This window comes from Sapajus apella, unplaced genomic scaffold, assembly GCF_009761245.1.
Source record: "Sapajus apella isolate SASKATOON/1434 unplaced genomic scaffold, GSC_monkey_1.0 scaffold58, whole genome shotgun sequence".
NCBI classification, from domain to species: Eukaryota; Metazoa; Chordata; class Mammalia; order Primates; family Cebidae; genus Sapajus; species Sapajus apella.
The window spans coordinates 9,463,509-9,482,819 of NW_022436998.1; the positions used below are offsets into that span (position 1 = coordinate 9,463,509).

A 19,311-nucleotide genomic window follows, 5' to 3' on the forward strand; every position below is an offset into this window, starting at 1 on the left:
ATGGAGTCTCACTCTGTTGCCCAGGCTGGAGTACAGTGGCACAGTCTGGGCTTACTGCAACCTCTGCCTCCCTGGTTCAAGCAATTCTCCTGCTTGAGCCTCCTATGTAGCTGGAATTATAGATACACACTACCACATCTGTATAATTTTTGTATTTTTAGTAGAGACGGGGTTTCACCATGTTGGTCAGGCTGGTCTCGAACTTCTGACCTCAAATGATCTGCCCACCTAGGCCTCGCAAAGTGCTGGGATTACAGGCATGAGCCACAACTCCCAGCCTCAAATTTTTAATCATTAGACTATAAGGCACACTAGAAACATGAAATTTTAGAGATGAACTGAACTTTCAAATCAACTAGTTTAATTATTTCCAAACTTTTTGTCTGGCCAGTTCTTTAGTCAAAATAAGCGAACCCCAAAGTTCAAACATAAAGTCAGATTAAAGAACCAAGAAGAAGGAAAGAAGGAATGTAGGTGAGGAGGATAGGGAAAGCACTATCCCTTTCCTGGAGTTCAATTACAAAGTCATAAATCACTTTAACTCTATCCATTTGCTAACAAGATACAAAGGGTTTTGTTCAAGATCAGACAGCTCTGCCTGAAAGCCTGGTCGGTGTCTTTAGGATTCATTCATTCAACAATTATGTGAGTGCCTGTAATATATCTCACTGGTTCTTAGGATACTGGAGGTCTTGGGGTGTGACCATGACCAAGAAGAGAAAGGCTTCATGCAGCTTATGTTTTAGCACAGGAGGACAAATAATACACTAGTAAATGCATATTGCAGGTAATTTCAGACTTTGCCCAGGTAAGGTGATGATAGAGTGACTTTAGGAGAAGGGGTGGAGATCAGAGAAGGCTTCTTGGAGTAGGTGATATAAAATTTGCACATACCCCTGCTCCCCTGTTGTCTTCAAGAGACCTATCTTCAATTACTACCAAGGCTGTCATGCTGGGATGGTGCAGTGGAAAGAACACTACATTAGGAATCCCAAGGTCTATGTGCTTACCCCACTTCTGTGTCCTTATAAGGCTTTACAATATTTTATTTTATATCTATAAAATGAGAGGTATCATATATGTACAGGATTAATGAAGATCTGGTCCCTGCCTTTTCTTTTCAGCCCTCTTAAGCACTCTCTTCTCTTCCTTACCATACCAGTCTTTTGAACATTATTTCCCATGAATGCTAAATTTGTTTATTTCTCAAGGTATTCCAAGCCTTTAAAAGAGCTGTGGTTCTCTCAGCCTGGAAGGATTCCAAGTTCCTAGTTTTTAAAATAACATCTTAAGTCACTACTCCCTTCTGAAACTTGCTCGGATTCTTTCATACAGAGGGAAGAATGATTGTTTTGCCTCATTTTTTGAACCATTTAAGATGGCATTTTAAAAAGTTGTTTTTTAACTTTCTAACATGTTAACTCATCCTGTGTATTACAATAAATAACTAATAATTGTCTATGTGTTCTTTTCCCCCATTAGACCATGAACCTTTTAAAGGCCCAAACCATGTCTGATTCACAACCACAACATGGACTCTTGCCATACAGATCACAATCTAAAAAGGAAAGTGGATGCATTGTAAATTTTTTTTGAATGCTGTCTTATAGTGGGGAGAACCTTATCCAAAACTATTTCACAATAAATAGCATTTGTTTTGCTGATACGGTAGAGTTTCCTTATTCCCGTCACAGGGCATGTGACAGGGGTGTGGCTCACTTCTTGAGTGTCTGCTGCTCAAACCCCTAGGGGGAGCATGCAGACAGGCAGGTGCAGAGGCTGTGAGGAGTGCTTTTGAGATCCGGCCTGTGACTCCCAAAGCCCACATGGGCGTGTGTTACAGTGTGCTCTTTCAGCTATGATGTCTGCAGATGCTTGTGCTAGTCAACTCAATAGACCCTCTGCCCTATTGCAAGGACAGGGGACCAGTGTGACAGCCTGAGTTCTTCCCCAGTGTACCAGAAGAATCAGATCACATGTGGGCTGGAAGGTTGAGTGCAAGGTCTTATTGAGTGGTGGAGGTGGCTCTCAGAAACATGGATTGGGAGCCAGAAAGGGGGATGGAATGGGAAGGTGGTGGTCTTCCCCTGGAGTCGGGCTGCCCAAGGCTAACCTACCCCTTGCTAGTCTGCCCATGTCAGCTATTATCTGCAGGTCTGTTCCTCTGCTCCTCTCAATGTCCAGCTGCTTGTGTCTGTGTCTGCTTAAGATCTCAGGTTTATATGGGCACAGGATAGATGGCATGGCAGACCAGAGTAGTCTTGGAAAATGCAACATTTGGGCATGAAAACAGGAGTTCTCGTTCTCACTCAGGGCCGTGGGCACAGGCCTGAGGGTGGAGCCTTCACCAGTGACCCCACCCTTCTCTACAGCATACTGCCCCACTCTGGTATCACTATTATACACCTTAGATGGCAAAGGTGGTTGCTATCTGGCTTATCCTGGGAGAGTGACATATGTGCTTGCTGGGTCCTTCACTAAATTTGCAAGAGTGTATACATTTAATAAGAGGCAGAGAAAAAAACATAATACTTTACTCGGTCTCAGATTTCCTCCCATTCTAAGGAATGTAACATACACTGCTCTAGGCACAAGAGAGTATAACTATTCCATCAAATACTGTCCTGCAAAGTGTTTCGGGAAGTAGAATGACAATAGAGCCTTTGGTAAACATTTAAAGTTATGTTTTGTCATCTTTCACCCAACCCCATCTTTTCATCATTGCCTTCATTGATTTATGATAAATAAAAATGCAGAGAAACAATTTTAGGGAAACCAATAGACAATAAAGCTAAAATAATCGGGCTTAATGTTAAGAGTACCTGAGTGCAATGCACTGCTCATCTGCTTGCCAGTTGTTTTCCTTAACAAATAAGTTACTTCATATCTACTACTCCTGTTTACTCATCTTTAAACTGTGAATAGTAGCTGTTTCATACGTTGTTCTAAAGACTACATGGCTAATGCATGTGGGATTAGCTAGCACAATACCTGGTAAATAGTAAGTACTTTAAAAAAATTTACGACTGTCAACATGTAATTATTGATGACACCGTGGATTTGTTTTTATATTATAATTTCCTACTGCTAAATCTAGCTCAATAGTAAATGTTGAATAAATGGTAGATTAATTTATTACTGGCTTTATTTAGTATTTCTCACATCTATTCCTTTCTTCTCATTTTTAAAACATTTTCAAAACTTTTTCTCTTTGTCTCTCCACACTAATTGGGTAACTAACAACTGCATGAAGGCAGCCTATGAATTTCAAGGATCTTTCATTAATGTAAACCTGGTAGTCAAACTGGTAACTCTTTCTGAGGCCTGAAGAAGTTGTCTGTTATGCAGCCATCACTGTTTTTAGGTGTTTTCCTTTGCTATAGAAATAAGTGAGAAGTATGTATATGGTTTAATTCACTTCATTTTCTTCTGACCAACACAGTAGTGAAGCTTCCAATTGAAGACAAAATAATTATACAAGTCATGCCTGGTAAAGAACTAATGACATCTTTGCATTCCTCACCAAAAAGGACAAACCAGCGGCTAGGGGAGTCATCTGGATAAAAGAGAACATTTACAATACTCAGAGTTTAGAATGCAAATCAAAGTATGCTCGTTTAGTATTTTACTTTAAAAATATAGTCTAGCAACAAGCTAGAGGGAGATGTTTTATTTTGGTAAAACATACTCTTCTATCATCATTTCTTAAATGAGTGAATCTAAGTAGGTCTTTCTGCTTGTGTTCCTAGGGAAACAATTGTTCCTGGAATGAGATCCTATATTCAGAAGGGAGCCATCTAAAGAGAGTGATTGTGACTAAAACATAGTAGCTTAACTGCAAATTAGTAGGAAGTGGTAGGCTACCCAAGCTAATCTGCTGATTGCTAATTTTCTTGGTGGTTGTTGCACTGCCTTGCTGTAATTGAATGGGCCCAGACTACCCTGGGAGGGTGGAGTATTGCAGCACTCTGAAGAGAACCCTGGTGGCGTGGTGTTTTCCTTTGTGTTTGCTAATGAAAAGCCCAGTAATCCTGAAAGTGATCTGAAACCAATTTTACCACCAGCATCCTATGTGGTAAAAATGGTCTTTAAATGTGCATATCGAATTAGTAGACTCTCACTGAGATGCTTTAATGGAAGGAGTTTCTGCATCACTAATTTTGTGCTCATACTTAAACAGCTTTTCTTTATCCGTAGCTATGCATGGGAGGAGAGGTAGTTAATTTTTTACCATCCTTAATGAGCCCGATCTAGAACAGGGCTGGCAAACGTTTTCTGTAAAAGCCAGATAGTTAATATGAGACTTTGTGGGTTAAGAGGTAAAATAGAATATAGGATGTAGCTACTTATAAAACAAGAGGGAAAACTTCTGTCCTTGTTCTATTTGCCTGGAAGTTGTGGACTCTCAGTAGCAGCTAGGAGAGAGAAAAAGGAAAGTTGCTGACATTTCTCAATTGTCTAGCTCTGCATAGGAGCTCCAGCCTCCACAGAGCATCACCCTGTCTTTCATTCCCATGTCCCTACTTGCCTTTCTCCCTCTCTGTCACCAATCTGATTAAAAATACTCACATTACAGTCAGCAGAACCTGCCTTAGTGGCCCCAAGCTAGCTGGATCCCTCCCCACTGCCCATGAGGTAGAAGGAAGAAAAGAGATAAAATGAGAACTGCAATTTTCCTTGATAGCAGTACTAGTATATGTTGGCCTTTGCATTCTGGTCAGTTCTTTCCATTGGAATGAGGAGGAGTGTGGAGAATTCTAAGTCTAGATAATAGATTAAAAAAAAAAAAAAAAAAAAAAAAACCTCTTGGAACAACCCACATGTATAATCAGCAGCAACCACTAGTGTTTCTTTGTACTGAGGGTATTTAGCTGTTAAAATATCATTGGTTTTGTTTCCATTTCCAAATAATGTTTTGTAGTGATTGTCTCAACTAATACATAAATTTAGACACTTTCAAGTATTTTTGCTGAAAACATATTTTCCCTCTGAATTTCAAAATCTACCTTCAACCCCTACTTGTTATCCACTAAATTCTGGTTGTGACTGCATCTTAATGCCAGTCTATGGTATCTTGGCTCAGATACAGTCATGTGCTGCATAACCGTTTCTCTCAACAACAGACTGCATATACTATAACAGTAATAGGTTTGTTGCCCAATGCACATGGCAAGTCAATACGCCAAGACACAGGATGCAGATAAGAAAGAGGTTTAATTGTGGGGCTGCTGAATGAGAAGACAGAAGGATGCCATAAATCCTTCTCCCTAAGAAGTGTGAGGCTAGAGTTTTTCAGGGTTTTAGAGTGGGCTAAAGTGTAGATATCACTGATTGTTCAAAGAGTGCAGTGTGAAGCCTTGGGACAGGGAGCTGAAGAAACTGTATTCTCATGCTGATTCAGTTCCTCTGTGAGAGTCTCTAAACTGGTTGGTGTCAGCTGTTCTGCTGAAATTCACGATCTGCTTAAATGATTCTTAAACAAAAGCTTTATGATTCTAACATCAGTGATCCTATCTAAAATAAAAGCCTTGTGATTCTAAATCAGAAATCCTATTTATAGGAACAGTAGGCATGCAGATGGTCAGTATCTAGTGTTACATGACTTTCCTCTATTAGGAAGTGAATCAAAATGCAACCTAATTAATGCTTAATTATAACTATATTTCTGTCCAAAATTTCTGCTAACCTTGTGAGGATGGCTTCAATATGATGATAATCCCCTAACATTATAATGGAGCTGAAAAATTCCTACTGCCTGTTGACTTGATGACCTTGACACCATGTAGGTCTAGTAAAATGTGTTTGTGTCTTGGTTTTTAACAACAACAAAAAAAAATCTTAAAAAGCAAACCAACAATTAAAATAAGAAAAAAGCTTATGGAATAAGCATATAAAAATATTTTTGCAGTACTGTATGATGAGTTTGTGTTTTAAGGTAAGTGTTATTACTAAACAGTCAAAAAGTTTTAAAAAATTAAAAAGTTGCCGGGCGTGGTGGCTTATGCCTGTAATCCTAGCACTTTGGGAGGCCAAGGCGGGCAGATCACAAGGTCAAGAAATTGAGACCATCCTGGCCAACATGGTGAAACACTGTCTCCACTAAAAATACAAAATATTAAAAAAAAAAAAAAAAAAATTAGCTGGGTATAGTGGCATGTGCCTGTAGTCCCAGCTACTCGGGAGGCTGAGGCAGGAGAATTGCTTGAACCAGGAAGTTGGAGGTTGCAGTGAGCTGAGATCATGCCACTGCACTCCAGCCTGGCTCCTGGCGATGGAGCAAGACTCTGTCTCAATAAATAAATAAATAAAATAAAAAATAAAAAGTGAAAAGTTTATAAAGTAAAAAAGTTATAATAAGCTAAAGTTCATTATTTAAGAAATAATTTTTAAAACAAATCAGGAGACAACAGATGCTGGAGAGGATGTGGAGAAATAGGAATGCTTTTACACTGTTGGTGGGAGTGTAAATTAGTTCAACCATTGTGGAAGACAGTATGGCAATTTCTCAAGGATCCAGAAATAGAAATATCATTTGACCCAGCAATCCCATCACTGGGTATATACCCAAAGGATTATAAATCATTCTGTTATAAAGACACATGCACACGTATGTTTATTATGGCACTGTTCACAATAGCAAAGACTTGGAACCAAGCTGAATGTCCATCAATAATAGACTAGATAAAGAAAATGTGGCACATATGTACCATAGAATACTATGCAGCCATAAAAAAGGATGAGTTCATGTCCTTTGCAGGCACATGGATAAAGCTGGAAACCATCATTCTCAGCAAACTGACACAAGAACAGAAAACCAAACACAGCATGTTCTCATTCATAAGTGGGTGTTAAACAATGAGAACACATGGACACAAGGAGGGGAATGTCAAACACTGGGGCCTGTCCAGGGATGGGGGGCTAGGGGAAGGATAGCAGAGGGTAGAAGGATTGGGGAGGGATAGCATTAGGAGAAATACCTAATGTAGATGACAGGTTGATGGATGCAGCACACCACCATGGCACATATATACCTATGTAACAAACCTGCATGTTCTGCACATGTACCCCAGAACTTAAAGTATAATAATAATAAAAAAATTTAGTGTAGCCTAGTGGACAGTGTTTATAAAATCTACAATAATCAGGTCCTAGGCCTTCACCTTCACTCACCACCCACCCACTGACTCACCCAAAGCAACTTCTACCCCTACAAACTCTATTCATTTTAAGTGCTCAGTATGGGTGTGTCATTTTTTAATATTGTTAAAAATTTACATTGTTGGTAAGAATGTAAATTAGTTCAATCGTTATGGAAGATGGTGTGTAGATCCCTCAAAGATCTAGAACCAGAAATACCATTTGACCCAGCCATCTCATTATTGGGTATGTACCCAGAGGAATATAAATCATTCTATTACAAAGATACATGCATACTTATGTTCATTGCAGCAGTATTCACAATAGCAAAAACATAGAATCAACCTAAATGTCCATCAATGATAGACTGGGTAAAGAAAATTCTGTACATATACACCATGGAATACTATGCAGCCATAAAAAGGAATGAGATAATGTTCTTTGCAGGGACATGGATGAAGATGGAAGCCATTATCCTTAGCAAACTAACAGAGGAACAAAAACCAAACACCACATGTTCTCACTTTTTAGTGGGAGCCTAACAATGAGATCACTTAGACATAAGGAGGAGAACAACACACAATGGGGTCTGGTAGGTTATGGAGGGGGAAGGGAGAGCATTAGGAAATATAGATAATGCATGCTGGGCTTAATACCTCAGTGATAGGTTGACAGATGCAGCAAACCACCATGGTACACATTTACTTATGTAACAAACCTGTATATCCTACACATATACCCCAGAACTTAAAAATTTAAAACAATTTTTTATTATTGTAGTTGTACATATTTATGGGTACATGTGAAATTTTGTTACATGAATAAACTGTATAAAGATTAAGTCAGGACCTTTAGAGTATCTATCTTGTGAGTATGATTTGTATGTTTTGGGTATATTTCAAGCTCTCCTCATTTTCTTAAAAGGTACAATACACTGTTGTTAACTATAGTCACTTTACTCATCTATCAAAGAAGAGCTTATTCCTTCTATTGAACTGTTTATTTGTACCCATTAACCTCTCTTCATCCCCACTGCCACTCATGTACCCTTCCCAGTCTCTGGTATCCATCATTCCACTCTATCTCCATGTGAGCAATGATTTTAGTTCCAACACATAAGTAAGAAAATGCAATATTTCTCTTTCTGTGACTGGTTTATTTTCCTTAACATAATGACCTCTACCCAGTTCCACCCATGTAGTTGCAAATGACATAATTTTAATTTTTTTATGGCCAAATAGTATGCCATTGTCTCTATATATCATATTTCTTTATTCATTCATTTGTTGATAGACACTTAGACTGATTCCATATCTTTGCTATAGTTAATAGTGTTGCAATACTATTTACAATAGCAAAGACATGGAACCAACCCAAATGCTCATCTGTGATAGACTGGATAAAGAAAATGTGGCACATATACACCATATAACACTATGCAGCCATAAAAAGAACTGAATCATGTCCTCTGCGAGGACATGGATGAAGCTGGAAGCCTTCATCCTCAGCAAACTAACACAGGAACAGAAAACCAAACTCTGCATGTTCTCACTCATAAGCGGAAGCTAATAAATGAGCACACATGAACACAGGGAAGGAAACATCACACACACCAGGGCCTGTCAGGGTTGGGAGGAAAGAAGAGGGAGAGCATCAGGACAAATAGCTAATGCAAGTGGGGCTTAAAATCTAGGTGATGGGTTGATAGGTGCAGCAAACCACCATGGCACACGTATACCTATGTAACAAAACTGCACATTCTGCACATGTATCCCAAGTTAAAAAAAAGTAGTGTTGCGATAAACGTAGAAGTTTATGTATGCCTTTCATATATTGATTTATTTCCTTTTAGATAAACACACAGTAGTGGGAATGCTGGATAGTGTGATGGTGCTGTTTTTAGTTTTTTGAGAAATCTTCATACTGCTTTTCATAATAGATGTACTAATTTACATTCCCACGAACATTATATAACAATTTGTCTCTCCACATCCTCACCAACATCTATGATTTTTTGTCTCTAGTAATAGCCATTCTCTCTAGGGTGAGATGATATCTCATTGTGGTTTTAATTTGCATTTCCCTGATGATTAGTGATGTTGAGCATTTTTCCATATGTCCGTTGGCCATTTGTAAGTTTTCTTTAGAGAAAAATCTATTCATGTCCTTTGACAATTTTTTTTTTAAATAAGATTGTTTGCCCTTTTTAAAAAAATTGAGTTCTTTGTGTATTCAGGATATTAGTCTCCTGTCAGATGAATAATTGTATATATTTTCTCTATTTCAAGAGGTTGCCCCTTTACTGTTGATTGCTTTTTTGCTGTGTGGAAGCCTTTAATATAGTCCCATTTGTCTATTTTTTTTTTTTTGCTGCCTGTGATTTGATGTTTTATTCATAAAATCTTTGCTTGCCTAGACTAATGTCCTAAAATGTTTGCCTTATATTTTCCTCCAGTACTTTTATAATTTCAAGTCTTACGTTTAAGTCTTTAAATCATCTTGAGTTGATTTTTGTATATGGTGAGAGATAGAAGTACAGTTTCATTCTTCTGCATATGGTTATCCAGTTTTTCTAATACCATGTATTGAAAAGGGTGTCCTTTCCCCAATGTACATTCTTAATGGCTTTATCAAAGATCAGTTGGAGATATATATATACATAAATGAATCCATATATATATATATGGATTCATTTCTTGGTTGTCTACTGTGTTCTATTGGCCAGTGTGTGTTTCTATGTTAGTGCCATGCTATTTTGATTACTGTAGGCTTATAATACATTTTGAAGTCAGATAATGTCATCATTTCAGCTTTACACTTTTTACCTGGGATGGCTTTGAAAATTCTGTTTTTGGTTTCATAAACATTTGAAAGATTTTGTTCATTTCTGACAAAAATAACATTGGTATTTTGATAGAGATTGCACTGAAACTGTGGATTGCTTTGAGTAGTATAGTCATTTTGACAATATTAATTCTTCCACTCTGTTAGCATGAAATGCCTTTCTATTTGGTGTGTGCTCTTCAATTTCTTTCTTCAGTATTTTGTAGTTTTTCTTATAGAGATCTTTGGCCTTGGTTAAGTCTATTCCTAGGTAGGTAGGTAGGGGTGGGTGGGTGGGTGTATGTGTATGTGTGTGTGTGTGTGTGTGTGTGTAACTATGGTAAATGGGATTGCCCTCTTGATTTCTTTTTCAGTGATTTCATTTTTGCTGTATGGAAATGCTACTGACTTTTGTATGTTGATTTTGTATCTAGCAATTTTACTCAGTTTATGACTTCTAAAATTTTTTTGTGGAATCTTTTGGTTTTTCTATATATAAATTGTGTCATTTGTAAAGAGGGACAGCTTAACTTTCTCCTTTCCAGTATGAATCCCTTTTATTTCTTTCTCTTACCTGATGCACTGGCTATAACATCTAGCGCTCTGTTGAGTAAGAGTGGCAAAAATGTGCATCCTTGTCTTGTTCCAGTTTTAAAGGAGAGTCTGATTTTTCCCATGATGATGTTAGCTATTGGTTTATCATATAGGGCCTTTACTATTTTGATGTACGTTTTTATGCCTCATTTTTTGAGAGTTTTATCATGAAGGAATGTTGAATTTTATCAAATGATTTTTCTGCATCTATTGAGATGATCATAAGCTTTTTGTCCTTTATTCTGTTGATACAATGTATCACATTATTGGTTTGTACGTTGCATACCTGGTGTAAATCCCACTTGATTATGGTGTATTATCTTTTTGATATGATGTTGGATTTGGTTTGCTAGTATTTTGTTGAGGAATTTTGTGTCTATGTTCATTAGAGATACTGTCCTGTAGTTTTATTTTAAGGAGGATTGTTATTAGTTCTTCTCTATACATTTGATAGAATTATGCTGTGAATCCATCCAGTCCTGGGCTTTTCTTTGTTTGAAAACTTTTTATTACTAATTCAATCTCATTACTCATTATTGATCTGTTCAGATTTTCTGTTCCTTCCTGATTCAATCTTGGTAGGTTATATATTTTTAGGAATTTATCTATTTCCTCTAGATTTTCCAGTTTCTTAGGGTATAGTTGTTTATAATAGTTTCTGGTGACCTTTTGTATTTTTTTTTCTTTTTTTTTTTTCCTTTTGTATTTTTATGGTACCAGTTGTAATGTCTAATTTTTCATTTCTGATTTTGTTTATGTGGTTCTTGTCTCTTCTTGGTTGATATAGCTAGTGGCTTATCAATTTTGTTTATCTTTTTAAAGATCCAACTTTTCATTTTATTGATTCTTTGTAATTTTTTTAGTCCCTATTTCATTTAGTTTTGTTCTGATATTTATTATTTCTTTCATTCTGCTCATTTTGGGGTTTGGTTTGTTCTTGCTTTCCTATTTTATTTGAAATTTTTCTATTTTCTCTATGCAGCATTTATTTCTGTAACGTTCGCTCTTAGTACTGGTTTTGCTGTGTCTCACAAGTTTTGATATGTTGTGTTTCTATTTGTTTCCTTTTTTTTTACTTTCATGTAAATTTTTTCATTAACCCAATGGTCATTCAGAAACATTGTTTAATTTTGATGTATTTGTGTACTTTCCAAAGTGCATTTTAGTGTTGACTTCGTTTTATTTCCTTGTAGTCTGAGAAGATACTCGATATGATTTCAATATTTTTTTAATTTGTTGAGACTTTATTTTTTTGGCCTAACATATGGTCTACCCCGGATAATGTTCCATGTGTTGATGAGAAGAATGTGCATTCTTCAGTTGTTGGATAAAATGTTCTGTAGTTGTCTGTTAGGTCTCTTTGGTCTAAAGTCCAGTTTAAGTCCAATTATTTCATTGTTGCTTTTTTGTCTAAATGATTTGTCTAATGCTGACAGTGGGCTGTAGAAATACCCAACTATTACTGTATTATAGTTCTTTATTTAGATCTAGTAATATTTGCTTTATATATCTGGGTGCTCTTATGTTTGGTGCATACATATTTTGAATTGTTTTATCCTCTCGGGGGACTGATCTCTTAATCATTTTAAAATGACAACCTTCATCTATTTTTTATTGTTTTGCCCTAAAGTCTGTTTTAACTCATATAAGTAGAGCCACTCTTGCTTGTTTTTGGTTTCCATTTGGATGTCTTTTTCCATCCCTTTACTTTCAGTCTATATGTACGAGATGAGTTTCTTGCAGGCAGTTGCAAGAAATAGTTGGATCTTCTTTAAAAAAAAATTTGGCCGGGCGCGGTGGCTCAAGCCTGTAATCCCAGTACTTTGGGAGGCCGAGGCGGGTGGATCACGAGGTCAAGAGATCGAGACCATCCTGGTCAACACGGTGAAACCCCGTCTCTACTAAAAATACAAAAAATTAGCTGGGCATGGTGGTGCGTGCCTGTAATCCCAGCTACTCAGGAGGCTGAGGCAGGAGAATTGCTTGAACCCAGGAGGCGGAGGTTGCGGTGAGCCGAGATTGCGCCATTGCACTCCAGCCTGGGTAACATGAGTGAAACTCTGTCTCAAAAAAAAAAAAAAATTTAACAGAGGGTTGGTATTCAAGGATAATTTTTTTTAATGTATTCAGCCAGTCTATACCTTTTAACTGGATAATTTAATCTATTTCTACTCAAAGTTATTATTTATGAGTGAGATTTTGTTTCTGTCATATTGTTAATTGTTTGTTGGTTGTTTCGTATATTCCTTGTTTCTTTTTTATTGTTATTGCGGTTTGGTGGTTTGTTGCAGTGGTGGTATTTGAGTCCTTTCTCTTCCTCATTTGTGTGTTTGCTTTATCAGTGCATTTCATCCATTGTTTTATTTTTTCATGATGGTAAATGTCATTCTTTTACTTTTAGATTTAGGATTCCCTTGAGCATTTCTGCCAAGGCCCATCTAGTGGTCATGCATTTTCTCAAGTTTTGCTTGTCTGGGAAATGCTTTCTTTCTCTCTCATTTATGAAGGATACTTTTTCTGGTTATAGTATTATTGGTTAGCAGTATTTCTTTTTTCTCTTTCATCTTTGAATATATTCAGATTTGAATATATCCCATTCTCTCCTTGCTTATAAGGTTTCTGGTAATAAATCTGCTGTTAGTCTGATTTCTTTTTATTTTTTATTTTTTGACAATTAGATGCTTTCCTCTTGCATCTCACTTTCTTTCAGAATAATTCCCTTATCTTTGAGTTTAGACAGTCTATAATATGCCATGAAGAAGACCTTTCTGCATTGTACCTGTTTGGAGTTCTCTGAGCCTCTTGTATTTGATGTCTAAATCTCTTGCTAGATTTGAGAAGTTTTATCTATTATCTGAGTAAGTTGGTTTTCTAGCTTTTTCATTTTCTCTTTGCTCTCTGGGATACTGATAACTCAAATATTTTGTCACTTTATTGTGTCCGTGAATGCTTTGTTCATTCTTTTCTATTTTTATTTTTTTCTTGCCTGACTTTGTTATTTCAAAAGATTTGTCTTTACATCTTGTGATTATTTCTTCTGCTTGACCTAGTCTATTTTTAAAACTTTCAATCCATTTTGTTCAGTGAGAGCTTCAGTTCCAGAAATTCTGCTTTTTTTTTTTTTTTTTTTTTTTTATGATACTTATCTCTTTCATAAAGTTCTTATTTATATCCTGAATTGTTTTTTCTGATCTCTTTGCATTGTTTTTTCACTTTTCCCCTGTATCTCACTAAGCTTCTTTAAAAAATATATTTCAGATTGTTTTTCTGAGATTTCACAAATTTGTTTTCTTTTGAGATCTGTCCTGGAAAACTACTGTGCTCCTTTAGTGGTGTCATATTTCCTTGCTTTTTCATTTTCCCTATGTTCCTACCTTGATATCTGCACATCTGGTATAATAGTCACTTCTTCCAATTTTCAAAATTTGCTTTTGTAGGGCAAGATATTTTTTCTGAAAGGGTCATTTGAGTAGGGCCCTTTGGCTTTGATTCCGGGTGCATGCAGTAAAGTTGTCTCTATATGAATTATCTGGCTGTAAACAGCATCAGTGTTATTTATTATTTCCTCAGTGACTTAGGATGTTGTTATTATTGGGGCTGTGGTAAAGTTTTGCTGGGGACTTGAATGCCAGATGGACTGAACTTCAGGTCCCACTGGTGGCAGTGGTGAGCTGAGTATACACATCCTTGAGCACCAATGTGCCATATACCTGCAATGGTACTAGCAAATCTAGATGGGTCACTTCTTGGCCCTTCAGGTGGTTTATTCAGATGCCCACAGTAGCAGTAGAGGAATGGGAAGGTGGTCAGAGTCTTGAGTCCCTGGGCAGTTGGTGTGTGGATGGTGGCAGTGTCAGTGGCAGGACAGTCCTGTGGAGCAGGAGTGAACTGTGTATGCTGGTGTGCACAGTGGCTGTGGTGGGGTAGGAAAACCAGTCTGCAGTCCCCCAGATAGCACATGCAGATTGGTGGTAGCAGCAGGGTGAGTAGGCTCAATCTCAAGCCTCCAAGATAAATGCTTAGGTGCCAACAGTGGTGAAACAGGCTGGGAAATCCCCTGGTCCCTGGACCGCATACTCCAGCATAAGGGAATTGATGGGTAGACTGGGTGTGCTTGTCCTCAGGCCTCTGGGTGGTGTGTGCAATTACCAGCTATGGTAGGCAGGGGTGAGGTAATCCCTAGACCCCTGGTGAGCTCCACAGGTGTGGGATGGTAGTGGTTGTCCTCTAGACCTGCCACTGGGTAGTGTGGGGCTGTCTTCACTGGCAGTATTGTAAGCCAGTGGGTGGGAATGTGCACACCACTTGTTCCTCAGCACCAAAAAAAATGGTGGCCTATGTCTTACTTTCATTTCAGTCCCAGTGGCAGTAGCCCATGCTTTGCTTGTGCCTCATCTCTGACACCATTGGGACCCAGGACAGTAGGCAATCTTTTGGGAGTAGGGCTCTAAAATGGTGCCTTGGTGTAGCTGCTTAGGTCTCAGGGAGTATGTGGGACCCAGCATGAGCTTCCCTCTGGAGCAATGCCATTGCACAGTCTCTCACCTCTCTATGTTAGTTTTGAGACCCATGAGGCTCAAGGCACTCTCTCATGGCTAGGATTACAGAAGTCCACAGTGGCAATGTAGACCACTGGGGGTTTTTCACTTACCCTTTCCTTGCATTGGGGAATCTCTTCCAGTTCATTCATGGTCTCTGCCTCGCAGAGACCCAGTCTACCCATCAATTCCCTTATGCTGGAGTATGCGGTCCAGGGACCAGGGGATTTCCCAGCCTGTTTCACCACTGTTGGCACCTAAGCATTTATCTTGGAGGCTTGAGATTGAGCCTACTCACCCTGCTGCTACCACCAATCTGCATGTGCTATCTGGGGGACTGCAGACTGGTTTTCCTACCCCACCACAGGATTAGGTGTATCCTGTCACTTTTCTGTTGAATTCCAGTGTTCTCTTCTGGATAATCTATTTGAAGTGTGATTATCTACTCACTATTTTGATTTTTAGCAGAGGAGGTGAGTACTAGTGGTAGCAGCAGGGTTGGTAGGCTCAATCTCAAGCCCCTATGGTGCTGCTACCAGCACCTATCAGCATGTGCCAGCTAGGGGACTAGAGACTGGCTTTCCTAGCCTTACACAGCGGTTGCCAACACCAGCATGCACAGTTGTACCTTTTCTATGTTTAGATATATTTATATACACAAATACACTGTGTTACAATTGCCTGCAGTATCCTAAGAGCAATAAGCTATACCATATAGCCTAGAAGCAATAGGCTATACTATCTGTCAGTATGTTTTATATTTGCACGATGATGAAATCACCTAATGACACATTTCTCAGAATGTATCCCTGTCACTAAGTGACACGCAACTGTATTTTGAAACCTATGAAACAATAAAAGTCCCTGTTTTTCTGTATCTTGCTTGTTTTTCTCAAGCAAGGTACTGATCATACTTACATGGTGGCAAAGCATTCAGCTAAAATGTAAGAGGTTAAACCTTTAACTAGACAACTTAAGCATTAGACAACAGATGCACAACATCTGGAAAAAGGATAATCATTCTGGATGCTTCTGATACTCTAAGATTTTCTACAGTTGAATCAATAGACTTTTCATCCTCATTGCAATTGTATCTGTCCAAAGAGAAGGTTTTTTATTGTGTGTGTGTTTTTATATTTTTGTGGTTTTTTTGTTTGGGTTTTGGTTTTGGTTCAGAGGGTCTGGCTACAGCAGTTTTATCAAAGTAATATGGTGACCACTGCTCAAAAATGAGACTCTGTCTTGGCTTCAGAGTTTAAGAAAATTTGGAGGCTGCAAAAAGCTCATTCTATTTGAGATTTATACCACTGCTGACCTAGACTTTCCTAGGAATACTGGTCCTTATTTTGTTCCATAATAAACCTGGAAATAGCCATGGTCCAGGTAATGTATTTATAGGTCATATAAGGTAACCCTGCCCATTCAGATGCGTCAGAACTAAATACAATGGATTAATGAAATAAAGAGGCAGAACATGGGAAGGGAGAGACATCCCCAGAGCTAGGCCCCCAGGAGAAATGGCCATCATTGTCATTGTCATCACTGTAGACAAATGTTTAACTTAATATATATCAGCCCCTATTCTAAGCATTTTGCATGATGAACTCACTTTAGTACTAACAACTGTACTATGAATAGGGACTATTATAGTCCCTACTTCACAGATTAAGAAACTGAAGCATAAAAAAATGTAGACTTATAAGTAATGTAGAACTTTGGACTTATGGGTAATAGCCATTGAATGTTTTAAGTAAGGAAGTAGCATTGTCTGCTCTGCATTTCAAATCATTTAGGCATTTATTTTTTATTATTTGTTTATTCATTTATTTTGAGACAGAGTCTTGCTCTGTCACCCAGGCAGGAGTGCAGTATCACCATCTCAGCTTACTGCAACCTCCTCCTCTTGGTGTCAAACAATCCTCTCATCTCAGCCTCCAGAGTAACTAGGATTGCAAGTGTGAGCTACCACACCTGGCTAATTTTTTTTTATTTTTTTGTATTTTAAGTAGAGATGACGTTTCACCATGTTGGTCAGGCTGGTCTCAATCTCCTGAGCCCAAGCAATCCACCTGCCTTGGCCTCCCAAAGTGCTGGGATTACAGGAGTGAGCCACTGTGTCTGGCCTAGGCATTTTAAATCATGTGGGAGAATAGAGGAAGAAAAATCAGCCTAGATGTAATAAGAATTCCAGAGGAAGTGGTGAGAAAGAGCAGAGAAAGGGATTTGTTTGCTAAATAATTTGCTTAAATGGAAAAAATTGAGCAATTGAAGGTTTTGAGGAAAGGGGCAGCCGGAGAAATCAATGTCCCAAGTAAAGTAAATGTATAGAGAAGAGAAAGGAGGTATATTTTAATGCTCACTCTTATGGATTTCTCTTTTAATGCCTTGAAATTAACATGCCTATTTTGCTCTGTGAAGGGCGCTTCCATTTGACTGGGTCTTTCTCCATTACTTTGATTAAAGACAAGGTGTGGAAGATTCTCTGAAAGACATTTTGTTTTGAAGGTTCCTTGCCAAATAAGAAAGAGGAAATAAGGCACTAAACTAAGATCCAATCACATCAATCAAGGCAAACCGTCTCAGTTTGATAGCTGTGGAGGGGGCTACCTACATTTGCCTTTTAGAGAGAAAGTTTCCCAGGGCTCTAATGTTAATTAGGGAATTTATATTTTCTACAGATGATTGCATTATCATCCCAGACAGGGTGGCTAAGCCCCTCTGTGTAGGAGAAAGCCATTTACATATCTCCAATCACGTTTCAAAGGATTTTAGAGATTACAGGTAATTTTCCGTTTATTGTCAGGCCTATCCTAAAGCACATTCATAGGAAAGTGCAAGTCAGTCATTTCCAGTCCTGTATTTTTGATGTTTCCAAGAGAAGAAAAAAAATATTCATCTAATAAAATATTGCTAGAGAAGCATCAGTTGAGTTTGCTTCCTGTGTATGAGCCCCAAGTGTAGTTAGTTGTTTAACTTTGGAGTTTTCTTTTAGGCTGGACTTCAGAGTGAATCATGCCATGACAATTTGAATTCGTTTTATGGCTCCTATATGTTGCCAAATGAGCAGAGTAGTTATCTGAATGGTTGTTGTGTTTGGTAGATACAATTTTCCCCCTTACACCTCAACCAAAGCTAACACATATGAGTTTATTTGAGGAGATTATACATTTGAGGATAACTTTGACTATAGGAAAATTTGTATTCCAAATTTTATCATAATAGATCCTCTATGAATTTCCATAAAACCCTTCTGAAGATTGTAGAAAGTCTTGAAAAATAGCCCAAGGATTTCCCCCAGATCAACCTGTAGTTAGTAACACCCAGAATGGCTTTGAAGATGAAAATAAAAATAAATTATTTATAAATTCTATGGTTATTTAGCTCTCTATATCACCCTAGATACTTAAGGTACCAGGTCACAAATCACTTCCTTATGCTTGCCAAGAGATGATTAGTGATCCAGAAATTGTTAAGAGTTGCATCACATGTCCATTAATCACTCTTATTTTTTTCCTGATCCAGCATGAAATGACAGAAAAGTGACTCTTATTTTTTAAGCCAGATCTTTGATTCATATGTTACAGAATCCAATTTTTTAAAACTTGTCATATATTTGGGGCTCTATTTTGTTATGAGAGAATCACAAGGATAAAGTTAAAGCTGTCCAAAGGCTACCAATAATGATTGACAAATACCTGCTTGCTAGACCCATTCATTTCATGAAGTGATTCAGATGTAAATGTTCTTCTATGGTTTATGGTGTAAGAATAGACCCTATTTTCTACCAACTGCCACTAAAGTTGAGGAGTAAGGAAGCTGTTCAATTAAGTTTTGTTTTTTGTAGATGCTTCCATTATGTGGGGGCTTTTAAAAATTGTTGTTGTTGGTCTCTATAATATATAGAAATCTGCCTCCTTGTAATGAATACCATTGTTTTACTTCTTATCACCGAAGCTCAGTGTGCAACTCTGCTTTCATGTCACCGCTTCAGATCTTTCTGTCTGGCGTAATCTTTTAAGTCTTTTCTTTTTCAGCAGCATATTCTCAGAGTCTCCAATTATTGCCCTTTCTGGAAAAGCTTCAACACACCAGTGTTTCTCTTCAAATGAGATTTGGGACACAGTTGTGGCCACAGAGATGTTCTTCACAGCATTACTCACAGAGGTGAATAATTAGAGTATGTTGAACAAATAAATGATTAAATTGTGGTACATTCTCA

At 37.8% G+C, this 19,311-nt stretch overlaps 1 protein-coding gene and 1 long non-coding RNA gene across 3 annotated transcripts in view; both read left to right on the forward strand.

Moving 5' to 3' along the window:
- The window catches only part of LOC116528446, a 19,324-nt gene extending 13,111 nt beyond the window's left edge, over positions 1-6,213 (forward strand). Inside the window, exons 2-3 of the long non-coding RNA XR_004259028.1 lie at positions 5,936-5,939; positions 6,167-6,213. This is a non-coding gene — a long non-coding RNA (uncharacterized LOC116528446). The remainder of the gene's footprint in view (positions 1-5,935; positions 5,940-6,166) is intronic.
- Positions 1-19,311, forward strand: part of PRKG1 (protein kinase cGMP-dependent 1) — a 1,332,247-nt gene that overhangs the window by 625,310 nt on the left and 687,626 nt on the right. The window lies entirely within an intron of this gene.